This window comes from Diabrotica undecimpunctata, chromosome 9 (genome assembly GCF_040954645.1).
Source record: "Diabrotica undecimpunctata isolate CICGRU chromosome 9, icDiaUnde3, whole genome shotgun sequence".
NCBI classification, from domain to species: domain Eukaryota; kingdom Metazoa; phylum Arthropoda; class Insecta; order Coleoptera; family Chrysomelidae; genus Diabrotica; species Diabrotica undecimpunctata.
Genome location: NC_092811.1, coordinates 21294828 through 21317552, shown reverse-complemented (window position 1 = coordinate 21317552; position 22725 = coordinate 21294828). Strand labels below are relative to the sequence as shown.

General features: G+C 31.9%; 1 protein-coding gene across 1 annotated transcript in view; it reads left to right on the top strand.

The window, feature by feature from the left end:
* The window catches only part of LOC140450461 (uncharacterized), a 117246-nt gene that overhangs the window by 53914 nt on the left and 40607 nt on the right, over window positions 1–22725 (top strand). The gene's annotated exons all lie outside the window — the stretch shown is intronic.

Genomic DNA, 22725 nt, shown 5'->3' with positions numbered 1-22725 from the left:
TAACCTTAACTATATATTGCTAAATAAGTTTTTCTTGCTAAATGCATTATTTTAAATGCGAGCGTTCACTGTCACTGCTATGCTCTAGGCGAGGATACGATGTCACTTTAATCACTCGAATAAAGGGAGGAAAGAATCAAAAATTGTTATTTGTCATATTTAAATAAGGTTATCTACTTTAAATCCTACTTTAATCTACTTTTAAATCGTTATATCCTTTAAACATGGAAACAAAATCAAGAAAGTGTTTTTTTTTCGAATGTTAAGGATTTCCGGCACGAAAATGAAATATATGAAATAAGGTTGCCAAAAATTACCTACACAACCTAAAAATTTTTTGAAAAAATCAAATATCTTTCTAAGCTCAATTTTAATCCCAAAATCTGAAAAAAAAATCAGAGAGTTTTTGAGCATTATAAAATGAATGTTTGTGAATTTTTTCAGATTTTTTTAAGCAAAAGATTTTTTTTTTCGAAAAAACATATTTTTTACGATAGAGGGCTAAAAATTTGGTTAAAAGGAATTCTAAATATTAACTTTTAAGTGCCCAAACCCAAATAAAAATCCAGCTGAGTGCAGATTTTACTATATAAATACACCAAAAATTTCGATTAAAAATACTTTAAATCGACGTTTTGGTTTCCACTTTGAAAATCGTTGGTCCTTCTTACTGGAACTATAGATTAATGTCACATTCAATTAATTATTGGCTTATTTTCCCATGTATTATTTACATATCTAAGATCAGTCAAATTCCCTATTTTGATATAATATTAATGTTCACTTTAATGGTCTTAATGTTTCACATAAATAAAAAATTATTTAATACCTTCATTATAGCTGCTGATATATTTGGTATTGTTCTATCATTCTCTAATGTGATTTTGATTATTGTGAAATTTTTATTTAATAGCACATTTCCAAATAGACTTAAAATATACAAATTGTTAGACATTGATTATAAATCAACTAATATTTTAGTAATTTTAATAAAATTAGTCCATTTACAAATGTGCCATTAAAGGAAAGTTGAAAACTAGAACTACGGTACTAATTAAACGAGCAAAAAACAAAATAAAAAAAAATTGTTATTGTTATTATAATTTGACCCAATTACAAATCTGACTATTTAATTACATTCTTATTAGAAGTTTGAAGCATTCACATGCCTGCTCGGTTAGCTTAAATCAAAAATGTCTCGACTTCCTTTTGCTGACTTCTTGAAAAGAATTCAGGCATTGATTCCACTAAATTTTAAAATATAAAACGCCGAGAACTACCTAGTCCTTTTGCCGACCGGTTTACCCGTATAAACAGTATAAACCGACTATATTTTTTAGAGTTTAAATGTATTTTTTTAGACAAACGACTTAAAATTTTGACACTATTCTTATCTAAACTATATGACCCTCAAATTAAGTTTAAAAAAATGTCATGAATCCATAACTAAACTATAAATGCATCTAATGAGAAATTACAACCATCGAAACCAACATTATTACAACATTACCTAAAAGCAAATTAGCAAATAAATGAATGGATTCAAGCAAGAAAACATCTCTTGATCCATTAATGCATGGAAAATAATTGTTTCGATTTTAAATATTTTGAAGGCGACACTAATTAAGATAGGTTACAAAAATATTTCTGTTCATGTCGCGGAAAATTTTCCACGAAAAATTGTAATTGTATTTCCAATATAGGATGTTGCACAGTACAGTCGACTCTCGTTAATTCCAAACTCTAGGAACTCTCAAAATATTACGAATTACTGAGTGTTTGAAATATTAAAGGGTTCGAAATTTGTGAGAGAAAATAAATAAAACTTCGAATTAAGTGTTGATCAATTATTATTTATTAACTGCTATTCTATAACGATGAAAAAAGTTTAGAGGTACATTCGTGTACATACATGTATGTATTCATAATGTGAATTAATCAATCTTTCGAAAGAACTGTAATAAACTAGTTTGCTTCAAAACACATTGCTGCTGCTCAGACTGCTCACATTTTTTTTAAGAGAAAAAATGCTTTTTCGTCACTTTTGTTTTGTAGACAGAAAGTTTGTAAGGTATCGAATGAGGATCTTGCTTTCTTAACTGACACCTCTGCCAAAGGTTCTGATGTATCGTACTCATCTTCATCGTTACTTGTTTCATTCGTGTATGTCACAGATAAAATTTCGCCATCGGTCAGTGAACCTGAGACAACAATATCTTCATCCACTTGAACAAAGTCAGAAAAACTTACACCACAATGTCAACTAATAATTCTATTGCTGCTTCTTCATCATCCATAAGTATTGGAAGATTTTTCTGATCTTCTTTTAAGAAACCGGATTTTTTTAAGCAATTGAGGATTGTTAGCATGTTACACCTCTCAATGCCTTGTCAATCAGTAAAATAGCTGTCAGAATCGAGATATTTGTAGTTAGCTGCTTGTCGAGAGATTCTAAAACGAGCTTAACAATTTCTTTGCGATAGAATGTCTTAAAATTATGAATGATCCCTTGGTCCAATGGTTGCAATTTGGAAGTTGTATTTGGCGAAAGAAGTAGAGTTTTACGTTGGACAATGTAGGAGGACAATTATGGAGAGGGCAATTGTCTATAAGTAGTAAAATTATCCGCTTTTGTCGTTTCATGTCCCCATTAACTGTTAAAAGCAAATTCGGTAAGTTCTTTCATCCAATCTTTTTTGCTCCCTCGCTTTCCTCACAAGCTTTTTTAAACACAACGCCATTTCTCTTTTTGAAATGTGTAAGCCACCCTTCACTTGCCGCAAAGTTTTTAATGCTTAGAGTAGACGCGAACTCTTTTGCTTTTTCCTTCAACAAGTTTCCGCTAATAGTCACTTTTTGTCCTCTACATTGTCTTGTCTGTAAGTCTGGCCAAATGACCAGACTTTCTTCCAGGCGAGGAAATTCACCTTTAGTAGTTCTTTTCGGTACTCCAGCAGTTTGAGCAACATTAATTTTCTCCTTGTGCTTTATTGTGTCTGAGAGAGTAATCAGAGGAATCTTAAATTCTTTTGCAACATCACTTTTCTTCTCACCTTCCTCTACTTTTTGGATTAACTTGTTCTTTTCAGCAATCGTCAAACAATGATGTTTTCTAGGGCTCATGACTAACAAAATTTTAATCTGTATACCAACGAAAGAGTAACAGTAACTAATAACTAAACAAACCAATTCGTGAGAAGTGTGTGTGTCAAATACGTAGTCAAATTAACCATAACAAAAACAAAGGCGCGTTGAGGCACGTTGAAAAGTGTCGTCAAAATTTAAGTACTAGCATCAACGTATTTAAAAAAAATGCAAATAACTCTAAAAGGAAGCTTTTTTGAAAAACTACTAAGAGAGGAAAGAGGAATAGTGTTTATTTCGATGAGATACGCCTAAAAAAAATGATTCCGAATCGATTCGGTGAAATTTTCAAATATTTGAAAATACTTATACACACCATGACAGATAACTCACACCAACAATTATTTCAAAGAAAGTTTGTAATTTGTTATACGTTATACATTTTGATTACAAATGTACATATTTAATTTAATTAACAAATAATCACTTAAGTTTGTTCTGTAACTTTGACTAAGCTGAGTTAGTTATCATAGAAGAAGTATTACTATTATTTATATTGTTACATTGAAATCTAATTATTTAAAGTTTGTTTAAGTATGCCAATATTAACACATCAAATAACTTTGATATCTAAAATTAAAATTTTAGACATTTATTAATATCAGCTTATTTCATAAACTAGATAACTTAACTTACAGCATTTAAAATAGAAGAAGAACTGTCACACTTTAACCTACATTTGTCAAGTTTACCTCTAAAATCTGATATATAACATAAAAAACTCATTGTCTCCAAGTAAGAAATGTAGTTCTTTTTAAAATCCTCCCCTTTTAAATTAAATGTCTGTTTCGTCCCCCGTTTTTTTAAGTGTTTTCTGTGTGTTTCTGTGTATATAAAAGTATCTTAATTTGATTTTAACATTAATTTTTTTGGACTTTACAACAATTTGCCACATATTGCAACAACTTTATCAAAGAAATTTGATAACTACAAGCTGATATAATTGCACACCCACACAATTTGTACATCCATTCTTATTCATTGTCTTACAACTGTCACCTTCCAAAACAAAACATAAAAATCTCAATAAATAACACACATTTCATAAATATATCTCCAGAATAAATATAAATAACTTTAAAGAACTTAATGGTATAGAACATTACTTTCATCAAACAAACAATTACATTTCACCTATCTCTACTTCATTGGATAAAATCTGTCTCCTCAAGAACTTCCCCGTTTACTGTTAAACAATTACAATAGTTGACCTGAGTTCTCCAATCAACAATACAAGATAGTTTGAACCATGTTCTTTCAACCATCAATTAATAGAGTACCGGCATGTAAGTAATGTTTTATTTATTTGTTTATTTATTAATTCATTACAGTTTTATAGACTATTTTACCAATTTGTGGGTCTTACCTTGTCTGCTTAAACATTTTATTCATTTATAAAACCACAGACATGTAATATTGGCATAATTACTGTAATTTATATAATTTATATCACCTACCTTTGTTTTATCTTTATTAGACAACACCCTAATATGGGATTATTATTTTCAGCATTTTAACTTTGTATCGTGACCTGAAGATGCTTTGCATATTATAGAAAGCGAAACCGGTCGTCCGATTAGTTAAATTAAATTGATTGTGAGTAAGTCTAACTTATTATTTCTTTTACCTTTTGAAATGGACTCACACAAGCAACACATTCATGATTTGAAAAAAGGTTTGGTGTATTAGAAATAATGAAAAAAAAAATAGTCGGTATATTACGTTTCTAAGCGGCCTTTTAGGGATAAACTGTTCGCCTATTCGGTATATTTTAATTATCTAGACATCTGCTTAAACGTCATCACCGTATTTATTTGATTTAGAGCATTTAACGTTTCCGATTTTTTTCTTTAGCTCTGATTCTATATTAATATTTTTATGCTTTGCGCAAAAGTATTAATTTAAGAAGTTTTGTGTTTCGCTCAATTATCTTCTCGATAAACAAAGATTGAAACAAAATATATTTTTTCTTCTGAAATTGTTTTTTGAATTTATTAAATTATTTTTGTCATTAATAGTTTTAGAATTATGGTATTAAAAATTTATTTATTTATAAACTTTAAGTTAAGTATAACGTTCACATTTTCTAATGATGCTTTCAAGATATTTTGGATTGTGTTAAGCTAATTATGTTTTTATAAATATATTTTTTACAGCTGAACACGTACTCCAACATAAATAGAAAAGTCTAAATTTTCTATCTAGAACATCTTAAGAATTCCCTATAAAAATATAAAATACAAGTAGAAAATAAAACTATCAATTTGATTAGAAAACCACAACCAAAAATATTAATATAAATAAATGACATGACAGTGTTGTTACTAGTCTATGAGTATGTGAGTTAATAATAAACACCAACAAAACGAAGTATATTAAAATAAGCACGCAATCACAAATCCTACGACCACTTGTTATAGATAACGACGCCATCGAAGCAGTGAACGAATTTGTATACCTGGGAGCGCTCCTTAACACTGAAATTAATACTACCGCAGAATTTGCACGGCAAACAGAAGCTATTTTGGGCTCAATCTTCTCCTTAAATGCACAATTGTAACGAGGAGTACAAAAATAAAACTCTTCAAAACAATACTACGCCCAGTACTAACATATAGTTCAGAGACCTGGACTCTAACAAAAAATAATAAAACCTGTTAGGATGTTTCGAAAGAAAAGTACTAAGACGAATCTATGGAGCAGTCAATGACAATGGAGTGTGGAGAAGACGATACAACTTTATAAAATATACCAGGAACCTGATATCGTAAAACATATTAGATAGGACGTGTGAGATGGATATGGCATGTAATGCGGATGAAACAAAATGACCCAGCTAGAAAAACGCTCTTTGATAGACCCATTGGTCAGAGAAGAAGAAGAAGACCCAGAACAAGGTTTCTTGATAACATCCATGAAGACATGAGGAATATGGAAATACGTGTTTGGCAAAGGAAGGCAATGGATAGGGACGATTGGAGAGAAATTCTTGAGGAGAATGATTATGATAATGTTTCTCCAGTATTTTAAATCGACCTCGCTGCCTCTCTGTCAGGGCCGGCGCCCCCGTTTATTAACTGTTAGTCTAACAATCGTAGAAGACACCCTTACAAAAATATAAAATAAAAGGAGACGGTGGTAAAAAAAGTTACAATTAAGTAAAAACTTGTGATGTATGGTGGTATATATTTATTATAAAAATTTTATAATAAATGTTGGGGAACTTTTGGAAAAAAATTTATTCCTTTTGCATAATTTTACTTTGGTTTTTACTCTATTGTTAACAAGTTTACTAGTGTTTGTTAACTATGGTACACATGAATATGTGTAATAAATGAAGAATGGACCAACAACCAGGAGATTAGTCACAACCTCTCTCTTGATACAAAAGTAAGAATGCTACGTCTTCTCTGTCCATTTTTATGGTGTTGAATAGTGGACCTTGAAGGCAGATATGTGCAGAAAACTAGAAGCATTTGAGAAGTGGCTATATCGGAGAATACATAAGATCCCGTGGACTGACCGAGTCACAAATGAGGAGGTTCTCAGAAGAATGAATAAGAACCGAGAGGTACTGACCACCATCAAATCTTCAAAGTTACAATTCTTTGGACATATTATGCGAAATGAATCCAGATATGCTCTCCTTCAAGCCATCCTGCAATGAAAAATATTTGGAAAACGAGGTCCAGGAAGAAGAAGAACATCTTGGTTAAAGAACCTCATATTCTGGTTCAATACAACATCTGTGCAGCTTTTCTGCGCTGCTGCAGATAAGATAAACATTGCCATGATGATTGCCAACATTTGTAACGGATAGGCACATCAAGAAGAAGAATGGTAAACAGCTAACCACTGTGATTTTTTCTTTTAATGTTAACGGGATGTTCTCTCAACTTAGATAATCATAGAATCGATCATTAAAGTGGTAGGGAAAACAAGAACAACAGATATAGCTTCTAAAGTGTCCTAGTTCAAGTTTGAGTTACTTGTAATACAATACAGGGTGAGTCATGAGGAACTTTACATACTTCTACCATATGTAGAGTCCCTCAGGGAGCATATCATGTGGCCACTAAAAAATGTCAACTCCTCTTCTTTATTAATTAACAGGGTGATTTGTGTAATTGACCATTTATTTCATTTTACTGTAGTGTTTATACGGCTCATTTGATTTTTTTAATTTTTGCATGATACAGTACACTACTATCAAGCATTCGACTGGTATTAGCTAAACTAAAAAATTCCAGGACTGGCTTTGGAAAAATTAATTTAGGGATTCGTATTAAATATTACACCCTGTATATATTTTTTTTAAAATGCAATAAGTGATTTTCAAACTACATAAATAGCCAATGAAAATGACATATGCGACAATGTTGACGCACTTTTATTAAATTTTTAGTGAACGATCAAATCTTACCAAAAATAGAACAACCATAATGAAGTATCAAATTATAAGGTAATTCATTTAAACAAATGCTATAAATTTCAGTTCAATAACATTTTAATTGAAATGATAAACTGAGTCACTGCAAAACAAAAAACAGTAACTACTAACAATAACGTAGAACAATTTAAAAAAAAAACTAAAAATATGTACATAGTTATGATAAATCCATAAATTAGAACTGGAAAAGATACAATAATGATAACAAAATAAAAATAATTCAAAATAGATTTTCGAAATGGAACCCTGCAGCCTGTACACATTTTTGTTGCCAAATTGTTAATTGACGTATTGAATTACGGATACTCTGGGGATCGTTTCTAATAGTATTACAACAATGTATAATTCTATCAATTAATTGTTGTCGGTTATTAATATTCACTGCGTAAACTAGTTGCTTCAATCGTCCCCAAATATGGTAATCAACGGGATTGAAATCAGAGGATCTTGAAGGCCACGAAATAGGACCTGCACGTCCTATCCACCTGTTGCCATAAACATTATTGAGATGTTGTCTCATTGCCAGTAAAAAGTGTGGGGGTGCCCCAGCATGCTGAAAATACATCCCTCGGATAGCAACCTTCGCGTTGGCAAGCAAATTCGGCAAAATATTTTGTAGAAAGTTCAAATAGACCTGCCCTGTTAAAGGACCATCAAAAAAGTGAGGACCTACTAATTGGTTATTTATGACACCAATCCACACGTTAACCGAAAACCTTAACTGAGAACGACGTTCTCGAATAGCATGGGGATTTTCTTCTGCCCACACATGTGAATTTCGTGAATTATTTATCCCGTCTCTGGTAAATTGGGCTTCATCTGTAAATAGTGTCTAGTGCTTATTGTAGGGTTCATAGTAACGGCGTCCATAATGTCATCTTCCTGCGCTTCATCTACATGTCGCTCTGTTGTTCCACTAGGAAAAGTGTCATTTTTCCTGCAGGGTTCCATTTCGAAAATCTATTTTGAATTATTTTTATTTTGTTACCATTATTGTATCTTTTCCAGTTCTAATTTATGGGTTTATCATAACTATGTACATATTTTTAGTTTTTTTTTAAATTGTTCTTCGTTATTGTTAGTAGTTACTGTTTTTTGTTGTGCAGTGACTCAGTTTATCATTTAAATTAAAATGTTTGAAATTTATAATATTTGTTTAAATTAATACCTTATAATTTGATACTTCATTATGGTTGTTCTATTTTTGGTAAGATTTGATCGTTCACTAAAAATTTAATAAAAGTGCGACAACATTGTCGCATATGTCGTTTTCATTGGCTATTTATGTAGTTTGAAAATCACTTATTGCATTTTAAAAAGAATTTATACAGGGTGTAATATTTAATACGAATCCCTAAATTAATTTTTCCAAAGCCAGTCCTGGAATTTTTTAGTTTAGCTAATACCAGTCGAATGCTTGATAGTAGTGTACTGTATCATGCAAAAATTAAAAAAATCAAATGAGCCGTATAAACACTACAGTAAAATGAAATAAATGGTCAATTACACAAATCACCCTGTTAATTAATAAAGAAGAGGAGTTGACATTTTTTAGTGGCCACATGATATGCTCCCTGAGGGACTCTACATATGGTAGAAGTATGTAAAGTTCCTCATGACTCACCCTGTATAAAAAACATTTATTACAATACGTATTAATAAATGAGTGAAATTCAAGTGCTTCATTAGAAAATGTGATACTTAGAGTAAGACTAGTTTTTAAAATAAACCAAATAATATTGATCTTGTCTAGCTGTTGGTCCTCTCAGTGCAGTGGAAGCATCTTCAAAAGGGTATCCTAAAATTCTCGCAAGAACCAGGTTTGATTAAAAAATATATGTTTTCAATTAAAAATTATAAAATTTACTAAGTATTTAAAGTAATGAAAAGTAATGAAGAGAGACAATAGAGTTATAGATTATGTGAAAAAATGAGAAATAAAATGGTGTAACATTTTGTTTGCACTATCATGAATATAGTATTAATTGAATTATATGTTGAGGTCTATAGCATTTGGCAACTTCTTATTGAAACCCATCGAGTAAGAATCTATGGAGAAGCTATGAGTATATTTACGTGTATATTAAAAACGGCGTCAGAAGGTGTGGTTAACGATCATGCCAATATGGCGGTGGGATCAGGGCCGGACTCAATAATATTAAAACTACTATACAATAATTGATAACAATATGACTAAAGTTCATTCGTTTACCAAATTCCTATCAGTAAACATGAGCACGTGTTGTTATTCGCCGTCTCATTCGTCAAGAGGCTATTAAATATAATTTATTACCTTAAGCGAGACAGATTCTCATGTTACAGATCCCAACTTGCCATCATTTTAAATTCAAATTGTATCGTGTTGATTTTTAAGGTAATATATTGTGTTATATTTATGTCATAGTTATTGTTAAGTTATTTACTGGTCGTGTTATTTTTTAGAGTTTAGTTTAATTGTGATATAATGATTAAATTTCAAGAAATTCTTACATTCACAGTTCAAAAGTAAATATTTTTAAAAATCATATGATACAGAGGTCGTACGACCCTGTTTGGCTTACACGTGGTTCTATTGACGATTGGGAATTTGTTAAATGAAATGGGAGTTTAGTTATTTGAAGATTTAAACATATTTTATAAACTATGCATTACATTTTTAATAAACTATGATTTATTCAATCAAAATTAAAGGGGTTGCCATTGGGTAGCTATTAAAAAATCGTGTGACGTACACTAAATTTACTAACTGCGCGAGTATTAAAAAGTAGGAAACAAATTACATGCAACCCTAAGTATTAATAACAAATTTATATTTTAAATAGAAATATGATTAATGAAATCAAAAATATTATAAAAAGCTTAGATATTGTTTATTATAGCCTTTTTCCATCATATTGATAGCACATTATGTATGCAAATCCTCAACAGGTCCAAAAACCATAGGCGTCACCCTATACTTGTTTTGAAATAAATAAAAAAAATTAATATTTTAAGATGCCGTCAACAATTCATTATCTTTTAAAAAATCTTTTGTAAAATAAGTGTCCACTAATCTCACTATACCTTTTTTGTGCGTAAAAAACGTCGTTATATATGCCACACGATTATTGTTAATTATACACGGGTGATTAACGAGAGAATTCGATGTTTCATGAAATAAATTAATGTAAACAGTAATTTAAAGGTGATTATTGTTTTCTATGCAAGTTATCGCCTGACACAAAAAGAATACCTTCTTTGAACGATTACCTGGAATTACTGATAAGGCTTCACTAATGATAGTTTAAGTAGTTTTTATGCTACATTACAGGTTGTGCCAATAATATAAATTAGAAATTGTTTGCATCTTCCATTTAGTTTGTAGATGTAAATTGTTCATGTTTTACCTACCTATGTTTTTGGTGTCGATATTTTGTTATTTGCATTTAAAAATGACGTCGACAACAGGTTTTATCCCGGTTAAGTGTAGTTTTAAAGGTGCCTTCAGTCTAAGAGAGAAACATATAATATTAAATTTACACGATGCACTTGTTCATCAACGCCCTTGATGTACAAAGAGTGGAGAGAGTAAACCCTTGGAAATTGAAGAAATACATAAAAACATGATAAGACGCAGCGTCCACTCATTTTTTTTTAACAAAGAATTTCCAACATTGGACAAAATCCAAACATTAATTAGAGAAAACGAAGAGTTACCAATTATAAGCAACAAGAAATTATGGGAATTATTGAGAGAGATGGGATTTCGTTGGCAAAAGAATAGAAGAAAATCCGTTTTAATTGAAAAAGATTACATTGTATGTTGGAGACGAGATTATCTAAGAACTATTAAAAAGTACCGAGAAGAAGGGAAAACAATTTTTTATTTGGACGAAACTTGGCTAAATGAAGGTCATACTGTACCATATCTATGGGTTGATACAAATGTGAAAAGTTCCCGTCAGGCACTCATCGAAGGTGTATCTACTGGAATAAACAATATTCCCGTTGGAAAAGGACGCAGACTCATAATAACCCATATTGGAAACGAATACGGTTTTGTCAATGGTGGATTATTAAGTTTTGCCTCAAAATCAACCAAAGATTACCACGAGGAAATGACTGCTGACGTTTTTGAAGAATATTTTGAGCAAATGTTGGATTTAATTCCAAAAAATTCTGTCATAGTCATGGATAATGCTAGTTACCATTCAATACTAGCAGAAAAATTGCCAACAACGGCATGGAAAAAAGGAGAGACAATCGAATGGTTGGATAAACACGCAATTGAGTACAAGGAGAATTCGACAAAAAAGGAATTATTACCTATTGTAAGGCAACATAAAGCAGCTTATAAAAAATATATAATTGATGAAATGGCATTAAACCGTGATGTAATTATTTTACGTTTACCCCCATACCACTGTGATCTGAATCCGATAGAAAATATATGGTCTCAAGTAAAGGGTGAAGTCTGACGCAACAACAAAACTTCTAAATTGGAAGACTTACAACAATTATTAGAACATTCCTTATCAAAAGTAACTCCAGAAAATTGGAAAAATGCTGTTAGTCATGCTCACAAGGAAGAAAATAAAATGTGGAATTTGGATAATATGACTGATGCAATGCTGGAACCGGTAATAATTAACATTGGAGTTGAAGATTCCTTAGATTCTGAAGAAAGCAGTGAATCTGAAATGGAATTTGATTAAAATAATATTCTTTTTTTTACAAATCGGCCCCTGTTACGGCCACAAATTATTTTATATATAACCAATAAAATAAACATCTTACATTTCTTGCAAATTCATTAGTACCTGTTAATCTCCATCACTCCGACACTGGCAACTTTATTTAGGGATTAGTAACCCTCAAAACTATTGTATTCAATTCTGCTTCAACCTTTATACCTGGTGGTCATACTCAATTTAAAATTGTTTTCCTATATACTTCTGTAAACTTGTTGACAAATATCTATTTTTCATTGAGTCACCCGTATCAACAGTTTAGAGATTTACATACATAATGTGCTATCAATATGATGGAAATGGACTATAATATATTTATGTTCTTTGCTATTTTAATTACTATTTTGTAAACTGTTGAAAATATTTAATTAAAACTAATCTACGTTACTTATAAGATTTTTTATGAATACCATTAATTTATTCTCTGAAGTACGGGCCATTATTTTATTTACATATTTGTGTACTAACCTAAGAAACGTTATTCCTGAAGATTTTTTATCAACATTGCTACTGATACTACGTTGAGAACAAGAAACTATGATTATGCACTGTCACCATATAATATTACAGTTACTATAAAAATTTTAAAATTAAAAAATATTTTACAAACAACAAACGTAAACAATTATACACGATCTGACACAACTATCATAACAATATGGCCGAAGTGAGGTCGTTTTTAGTCAAGTGATGGCCTCTACACAGATTCTAACTCGATGTTGAAACCTCATCTCTGCCATGTTTGAAACATTGGTTTCCCAACAATCTCGTAGATTTTATGCATCTAAAATGCCACGACGAACAACTAAACTTTTAAAGGCCAAATGAGTATACTTTATCGTTGAAGATAATATTGTTTGAAAAATTGGTATCCAGGTTTTTTCAATCTTTTCAACGAAGTCTATTGACTTTAAGTACTCAGTAGGCTACAGTACATCATTTAATTGAAGTTTTTAAGCGCGAGAATACTATCCACAAATTTTAATATTTTTTTAATAATAATTTGACATCAGTCATAGTGTGTTGAATATCTGATTGATTCAGCCTTCCTGAATTTCTAAATATGTTCACCACAGTTGATGGAGGTAAATCACTATTATATCTATACGAAAATTATTACTGTAGCCTTCAATCCTCCACTACTTTTAATATAAGGTTGAACAATGAATATGCTTTGTTCTTTCGGGTGTAACTTAAACGGAAACCTACAAATTGTCATTATTTTTTATTAGAAACATCAACACTACGCAACTTGTGTAAAATTTAAATGCGTGAATATTAGGAGGCACATTTTGTTCTTTGTTTGAACTTAAAAGACCGAATCTCGAATTAGCAACAGCACAAGCGCTACTGATGGTGTTCTATCGAGACCTAGGCTCGAATAAAAATTAAATCGTGTATTCTAAAAATCAAAAACTTGTCTTATTCTATGTTTTAAGTTGATTAACTGATATAAATATTTATTTAGATAGGAATGTAAAAAAAATTGTCATCTGTTTGCAAAAAGAAGTCATTGTTATGAGTTGTAGATAAGTTATTGCTCAAAATATATTATCAATACTTTCGTGAGGATATATACGAAAATAACATATCTAGTCAGTAAGTAGAAAAATGAATATACGGTCACAGTAAAAGATGAAATTACAGAGTATGCGGAGCAGTGGCGGCTGGTGACTCAAAAATTTGGTAGTTCTGCAGTATTTTTTGGTTTTTTTTTTAATTCAATATCTTTTAATCGTTGTATTTTACAACGAGGCTTTTAGTTTGATATTTTACACCATATATTTATTCATTATATATTTTTTAAAAAATAATAAAGAACTTACCGATTTTCTTCTTTTCAAATTGAAGATAAATCCAATTATATCAAAAATAGCAATGGTACATTATGGCACACTAGTAATTGTTTTATAGTTTATGTTTTTAGTAGAATTTTATCGATAAATACGTGAAACTAAGGAATGCAAACGAAAAAACACTACAAACAAAATCGCCACAACAATAATTGCATTATAGGGTCTTACGAACTAACTACACACAGAGCCAAATATATTATTTTTTTTTATAAATAAGCTCGATTCGTCGATTTTTTTTTAAAGCAAACTTGTCTATAACTTTTTCATTAAAGTTTGGTATTTCTTTTTGAAGTGTTTTTTCTACTGACAACATGGTTAATGCTACAAGTCGGTCTTCAGTCATGGAATTTCTCAAGAATGTTTTAATCCGTTTTAAACTCGAAAAGCACCTTTCAGCTTCTGCCGTACTCATGGGCACTGTAATTAGAATTTGAAGCAGTTTACAGTTTCTTGAAAAGGCTCTGTTAAATTATTTTCAATTAAAAATTTTAAAAAAGGTATTGCCCCATTAATGTCTCTACAGTCTCTTCTAAAATAAATAACAGATAATTCAGTCTTCAAGCGCTCCCTATCTAAATTTGGATATGACGCGCAAGTCAGGCTTAAATTATCATCTGGGAAATTATCACAATAATTATCAAATTGCTCAGAATAAAGCAATGAAGTTGCAAGTAGGTGATTTTTAAAAGCAAATCTATCATTTTAACAATTTATGATTATATCACAAACTTCGATAGATGCTCTCCGATGACCTACTGGACTGTTATCCTTCCATAACCTTTTAGTTGGTAATGGTTCAACGCATAAACTAGAACCTTGGTCAATGGTATCATCTATTGAATTTCTAACTGAATTCATGTATCTTTCGAAATCTGTCATCTTTTTATTGATTTCCAAAGGATCCGTTTTAGTCTTTTGAAGGGCATTATACAAAACGTCTACTTGTGGCATTATGCGATGGAAAAATGTTAACCAAAAAACAAAATTTTGATCCACTAGTATTCTTCGAATGGAAGACGCTGAACTACAGACAGCTGCCTTATCAAACGATTCTTCTATTTCTTCCATACATTCGATAAAAGAAGATCGATGTTCAAACACAACATTAACAGTTCGAATATTGAAGTTCCAGCGAGTTGGAGCGCCATGAGGAATTTTCTTTTGGACGATTTTATCTAAAACTGCCACTCGTTGTGGCGAATTTTTAAAAAAGGTAGGGATTTCATTTAAATTTCCAAAAAAAAGTCTAACTTGAGAGTTTTCGGAACAAGCCTTAGACATTATTAAATTTAATTGATGCGCGTAACAGTGTACAAAATGAGCAAATGGATATTTTTCTTTGATTCTGGCTTGAACTCCTGCGTGCTGTCCACACATGACCGCTGCCCCATCATAACTCTGAGCAATTAGTTTATTATTTGAGTTTTCCAGGATAGGATCCAAAACACTGAAAATGTTTTTGCTTAAAGTATCTGCATTTAATTTTGAAGGTACCAAATATGTCCAAAATCGTTCTACCGGTGCTCCATTTCGACAATATCTAAATACTACAATTATTGGTGATTTTGCTGAAATGTCTGTAGTCTCGTCGGCCATGACAGCTAGATATGGAGATTCCCGAATTTCCTCCAAAATTTTATCCTGGCATAATTCCAACATGCAGTCCAAAATATCATTTTGAATTTCTTTAGAAATGCCCTTAAAAACCGTCGATTCTTCCAAGTGTTGTGCTAAAGTTTTATCCAATTCAGCAGTAAAATTTATGAGGCCGCGAAAAATTCCAGGATTGTCGGATGTTTGTGTCTCTTCGTGTCCCCGAAGCGCCAATTCGAAAACACTACAAAATTTTATGCAGTCTATAATTTTTGAGAGAACATACCTATTTTTTGTTACAGCTTCATTGAATTTTTGAATATTTATCCAGTATGCAGAATCTAACTGTTCTTTAATATTCACGGAGCCTAATAAAGCATATTCCATTTGATTGTGCAAATGATGCTTAGAAGTTTCGTGCTTTTTTATTTTATCACTTAAATGTACTTAGTCTGTTACACCAACTTGCGTCCATGACTTATCACCTCCAAAGAGTACACAAGGAAAACAGAAAAGAGCGTTTTTTCTGTTGCAGCCACATATCCAACTATTTCTCGTATAAATATCGCAATTAAATTGTCGTTTGTAATTTTTCCCTCGGCTTGATCCTTCTTTTACGATTTTAATATCCGGCAAAGGACGTCCTTTGCATTTTAATTCTAGTTTTTCGTCATAAGAATATTTAAAGAATCTCTTAACATTAATCAAATTATAAATAACATCCATCCTGAACAGCACTTTTATTCTCATATACTTAATATAAATACCGAATTACGTGCAGGACAACTTATTTTAACAGTCGTCGCGTCGCGATCACCGATTATTTAAAATTACAACAGGTTTGTACACACTAGTTCGAACTGCGACAAATGCAGCTCAAATATTGCTTTCAGTCGTCGCCTGAAAAGTGTAGGCGAGGGGTTGAGCGGGTGTTATCGGGGATATCTTTAACAGTTCACAGCTCGGAGTAGCACCGGTCCGGTCCAATAAGTGGGACTTGCTGTCGCCATGAGATGCGACGGACGACAGATTAAAATAAAGGCGGCCATGCACGAAAACCATCTAAATGAATTTAAATTTTATAAGTAGTGATATTTTTTATTTAATTTTCAAATTAATTTTGTTTGGATTATTTTGGTGGTTCTGCAGCTCCACAGCACTTATATACCAACCGCCACTGATGCGGAGCAAAAAAATGTAAATAAGGTCATTGAGAAAGATTAGAATAATATAAAATCAAAAATACTTTTCTTTTCACACAGAACTGTTAAGCGATAAGTGTTTAACTAAAAGGTTAGATATTAGAGGGTACCTGTTTCGATTAAAATATTGGCATTTTTCAATTAGGCGTTGGATATTATAGATAAGAGATCAATGTGGCACGATTGAACGCCACAGGCGAGTGTGAACCGAACCGACTGTCAACTCTTTCGACAGTCAGTTTTGTTCAGAGGCAAGATTGGAACTCAAAATGAATCCTCCTCCTCTACCTTTTCTCCTTGGTAAGGATGTAGTGGCGTCATGTAATTTGTTTGACTATTTCTGTCCAATTATCTCTCTCTTGTGCATGCCGTTTTGCTTTGGAGAATGAGTAAGCCGTCATGTCCTTTATTTGGTCCAACCATCGTACTGGAGATCTTCCATTGGATCTTTTACCAGCTACGTTACCTTCAACTATCATTCGCTCCATGTCGTTTTTTCTTCTAGTTATATGTCCAAAATATCTCAGTATATTTTGGTTGATAGTTGTGATTAGTCTAGTTTTTATGATTTCTGCTAGAATTGAGCTATTTGTGCGATGGGCGGTCCATGGTATGCGCAACATTCTACGGTAGACCCACATTTCGAATGGCATTATACATTTTGAATCGGCTTTTTTTATTGTCCAAGTTTCTGAAGTAGAGGTGGCGATAGGAAATACCAATGCCCGAACAAGGCGTTATTTTGTGTTTTTTGTGATGTCAGTGTTCTTCGAAATTTGTGTGAGTTTGGCTGTTGCCGATCTGGCCATTGTGATGCATCGACGGATCTTGTCGTCGCATCCTCCACTGTTAGTAATAACGGAGGCTAAGTAATTACCTAATAACCTTTTTGTTTCGTCTGTATATTCATCAGCTCAGTCCAGGACGCTGCCTGACTGACCTTAGTGCAGGATTCGTTCTTCGTACTCCTGGCGATAGTTCCTGAGGTACTTTAAAATCTAGGACTGCGAAGACTGCCTTGCAGGTTGTTAGTTATTCTGAACTATCCTTAACCCTATGTTTCTTGACTTGTAAGTCTCTGAAGGTTACCCTATTAAGTCCATAGTAAGCTTTGTAGTTCTTCTCCTTCATATTCCTACAGGACTCTTCATCTACAGGGAAAGTTACGAGCTGACCCTCCTTCTCTATTTTCTTGCTCAGCAGGAACCTGTTCCGTGTCCTCAGCATCGGATTCTGATGCTAAGGTGCGTCCTGATCACTTGTTAATCTACGGACTCTGACTGATAGACAAAGACCTGGATTCTGTCCTAACCCTGCGTTAACTCCTGCGTTAAATGAAGATCTCTCAAATTGAGGAATACTACCACTGTCTGAAGGGGCAGCATAGAACGTTTCCAGCGATTTGCTTTGAACCAAGTCTACCTGTTCTGGGCTCAATATGGAATCGGGATGGAATCTTTCCGAGTTTGAATCGGTATCAATAGAGTGTTATAACGGTTATTTCAGCTTCCCTACCTCGTCAGACAACTCGAGCTGGTACAAATTCAAACTCGGAAGGTCCAACTAATGTCTCGTAAAAATATTCTCACTTTACTTAAATCGCCATCAATGACAAGTCTTTTGACTTAATATTTTTACGGTTGGTGATATCTAACTTGAGATTGTAGCGATAAAAAATATAAACAAGGTGTTCAGATGATGATTTAGATCAAAAAATAGATTATGAATTTTACAATTAGACATACAAATACTTATCATAAATACAAGAGAACAAGTGCATCTGTGTCCCTTATATCAGCCGCTAGAACATACTTACAACATGACCAGAAATACCGGGAGATCATATCGATTGGAAAGAAGAAATACGTAGAAATAATGTTTAAACTCAGATTTTTAGTAAATAATTTTTTAGAAGACCAAAATAGAATATTTTTAATGAGTTGCACGTTTTAATCGTTATAAAAGTAGTGACGATAAAGTTATAGACTCACTATATCAATCATATCTAATTGATAACTGCTAGGATATGTTTTGAATAGCAATGTCCCATTATTGCAGACAGGTTACAACATATGTGATATTAATATTAGGATTAGACATCATTGAATTGATTTACTTTTAGCTGATATTCTTTTTCATAAATATATTTTAGTCATTAACAAAATACTCATAATCATATTTTCAAGGTAATACTCAAATAATTATCGTGGAGTGTCTTTAGATTGTATATCTTCCTATTAGTACGAGTACATATACCGAAAATAACAATTAGAGTAGGCCGTAGAAATTGCATTTAAACGACGGTGTTTGGCAATTTTTCCATTTCACATTAATTATTTGTTATTGTTAATTGTTTGATTTGTACACATATTGTTCAAAAATTGTAAACCAGTTAGGTATTGTAAATGTTATTGTATAGAAGTGGCTAGAATCCCAGACCAGGGGTCATATTTTCGAAATCAATCGAATTTTTTCGTATATAAGTTAACTCGAAAGAAAAATTTCGTATACGAATTTGAATCTGTATTTTTGAACGTCCTTCGAAATTTTATACGTATACTAAAAGAATTTGTACCGGCAACACTGCAAATTCGAACAACCAAAACTTAAATAATAAAAAAAGAAGAATAATTTTCAGTTTTACTTAACCTAGTTTATAGTAAATTTGTTATCTAAAACAAGAAGTAAAAAAGGGCATGAAATATGGTGGTTCAGTGCGGGCCGAACAAAAAAAAAGCAATTCTATCAACTCCATTGTGAGGGGCCTGGTTAATCTGTACAATTTTTGAAATTGTACATCCGAATAGTCCTTTAGATGGTTAAGAATGAGTTGGTAAACTTGCCTCTTCGTTCCGCTAATATTATCGCCTCGGTAAGGGCGTTAACTATTTCTTTCTATTAAAAAATTATTTAAACCACCCATTAAAAACAAAGTTCAATGTAAAAATATGGTAGGTATTAATGTAAATTTTATTGTATTGTTCAATCTAAAACAACGATTAAAAACTATCAGCTGAAATTTTATCTGACGTACACGGGCCCAGTGACAACTGAAATGACAAAAATTATTTTGATCGTATACTATCATCGAAATTCGAATAGTTCATACCCATTCGTGTCGTGGTATACGAAAAAATTCGTATACGCACTATTCGAAAATATAAAAAACTGGATTTCGAGCGAATTTCTTCTAATTTCGTATGCGAAATATGCTCGAACGAATTCGAAAATACGACCCTAGGTCATCTTCACTGTACAGGCTACTCTAATTAGATTTGTTTATGTTTCTATGGAATTTTGATCTTTAGTATTAAAGAATTGTTTAATATCGTAAAATCGTTTATATAAATAATAACTACAAGGAAAACTAATTTTTGTCTTGTCGCTATCTTTTCAATGTTATTTACACTTATTGAAGACTTTTTACCAAATACGTCTTAAAGTTTACCAAATACGCCTAAACTTGTCTTCTCCCTATTTTTACTTGATTAGTCTGATTTTCCTTACTAAGTTTTGTGACTGCTCTAAACTCTAATTTCACTATTTGGGAGAGTGAGTCATCGTTTGAAGGCATAGAAGTGGGGAAAGACGTATGAAAATCCAGTGGCGTACACTCACTTTTATTTCAACGTTAATTATATTATATTGTTTAAATATTATTGTTCAAAATAGGCCACAATATATTTATCTGCAGGTTTTTACTGAAGTTTCCATCTCTATATCCAAAGACCGTTTTCAAAGATATAAATTATAGTTATATTTATTTTATTTGTTTATTATTATATATTTATATATTCTTATATTATTTTCTTTTTTTTTCTTAACTTTAAAAACGGTCTCTGTAATAGAGATCGAAACGTCAGTAAAATAAACATGTAAATAGATGTATTGTGGCTTATTTCCAACATTCTCCCTAAAAATACGGAATTCCACAAGCAAAAAGCCACAGAAAAATAAATATTGCTATCATTTGTATATTTGAAAACGATCTCTTTATATAGAGATCGAAAAGTTAGTAAATTAAACATTTCAATTAAATATATTGTTACTTATTCCCAACATTATTTCTAAATATACAGAACGGCAAGCAAAAAGCCATAGAAAAATAAATATTACTATCACTTGTATATTTGAAAACGATGTCTTTATATAGAGATCGAAAAATCAGTAAATTAAACCTATAAATAAATATTTTGTGGCTTATTCCATAAGTCTCCTAAAAATACAGAATGCCACAAACAAAAAGCTATAAAAATAAGCAATTTTGCAGAAAGCTTACTGATGCTACCAGGCTGTCGCGGAAGTTACGCTAAAACGTCTTTTGACGTGACCCGTCCTTAAAGAGTTACACAATGAAATTTTTTTAAAACAAATTTTAAGACAGTTTCCACACCACCTGAGAGGTATGTCTTGTGGCGCGTCACTTTTTTTTAAATGGGTGTTCGCCAAGAGCCACATTGTCCCATTAAATAAAATAAACAAAACACTTAAACAGTATAAAACAAAACAAAATAAAATTCTATAAAAACAAAATAAAAATAATTTTGGATGTAACAAAACATTGTACTATTCTATTTAAACACAAACACTATACACACACACTATGTTCTTCTCGTTTTTTTTTTGTTTTTGGTTTTTTTATGCTGATGTTCCTACTAAACTATTAGAAAATATTATTCGCTGTCTAAATCTGAAGATGCAGTGCTGCTATCGCTGTCATTATCTTCACCTGGTGTAATTATAATTGGCTCTAGTAAAACTTTGACATGAGTGTCAAGTTCCCACATACGATATTCTTCTTTAATAATGTGGCCTATACATTTAGCCTATTTCTCTGGAGTTACATGGAGGATTGATTGAATCAAAAGTTCCTTAACTTCGTTTAATTTGAGCGTTTTGTTATTGCGTGCTACTTTTCCTTTCACTTGCGCCCAGATAAGTTCAATGGGATTAAGTTCGCAATGATAAGGTGGTAGACGTAGAACTTTGACACCATAATCTCTTGCAGTTTCATCCACAACATATTTAAGATATTCACTTAATCGCTTAACCGTGCAGTGTCAAGTAGTTGAATTTTGAGCATTGATTCTTCGTATGCAATCCCCTTTTCTGGAAGCCATTCTTGAATTCTCCCTTTCCGCCATGCCGTCGTCGGTAATAATTGTTCTAGTCTGCGGCTATGATATGGCGCATTGTCCATAACAACCACAGACCCAGATTCCAATTTTGGTAAGATTCTCTTAAACCAGCGCTCAAATACTTCGGAAGTCATTTCTTTATGATAATCACCTGTTTTTTTCGACTCAAATTAAAGCAAACCATCATCAAGGAACCCTGTATCACTTCCTATATGGGTGATGATTAAACGCCGTCCCTTTCCTGATGGAGCTTTTAATCCTGTAGACCAGCCTTCTATAAATGCTTCGCGTTTACTTTTGACATTTAAATCTTGCCAAACTTTTCCAACTGTATGACCTTCGTTAATCCAGGTTTCATCCAAATAATATATTTTGCGTCCAGTGCTGCGAATTTTTCATATTTCTTCTAAATATTTTCTTCTCCACAGAATAATTTCATTTTTTTTTTAATAGCATACTTTTTCTGCGGCGTTTTACATATCGAAAGTTCATTTCGCGCATCGTTCTAATTAAGACTCTACGAGATATCTTGGGTAAAGATATTTTTTTCAGTGTTGGAATTTCACTCCGAAAATAAAATGAATGAATTTTTCGACGTATAATATTCCTTGT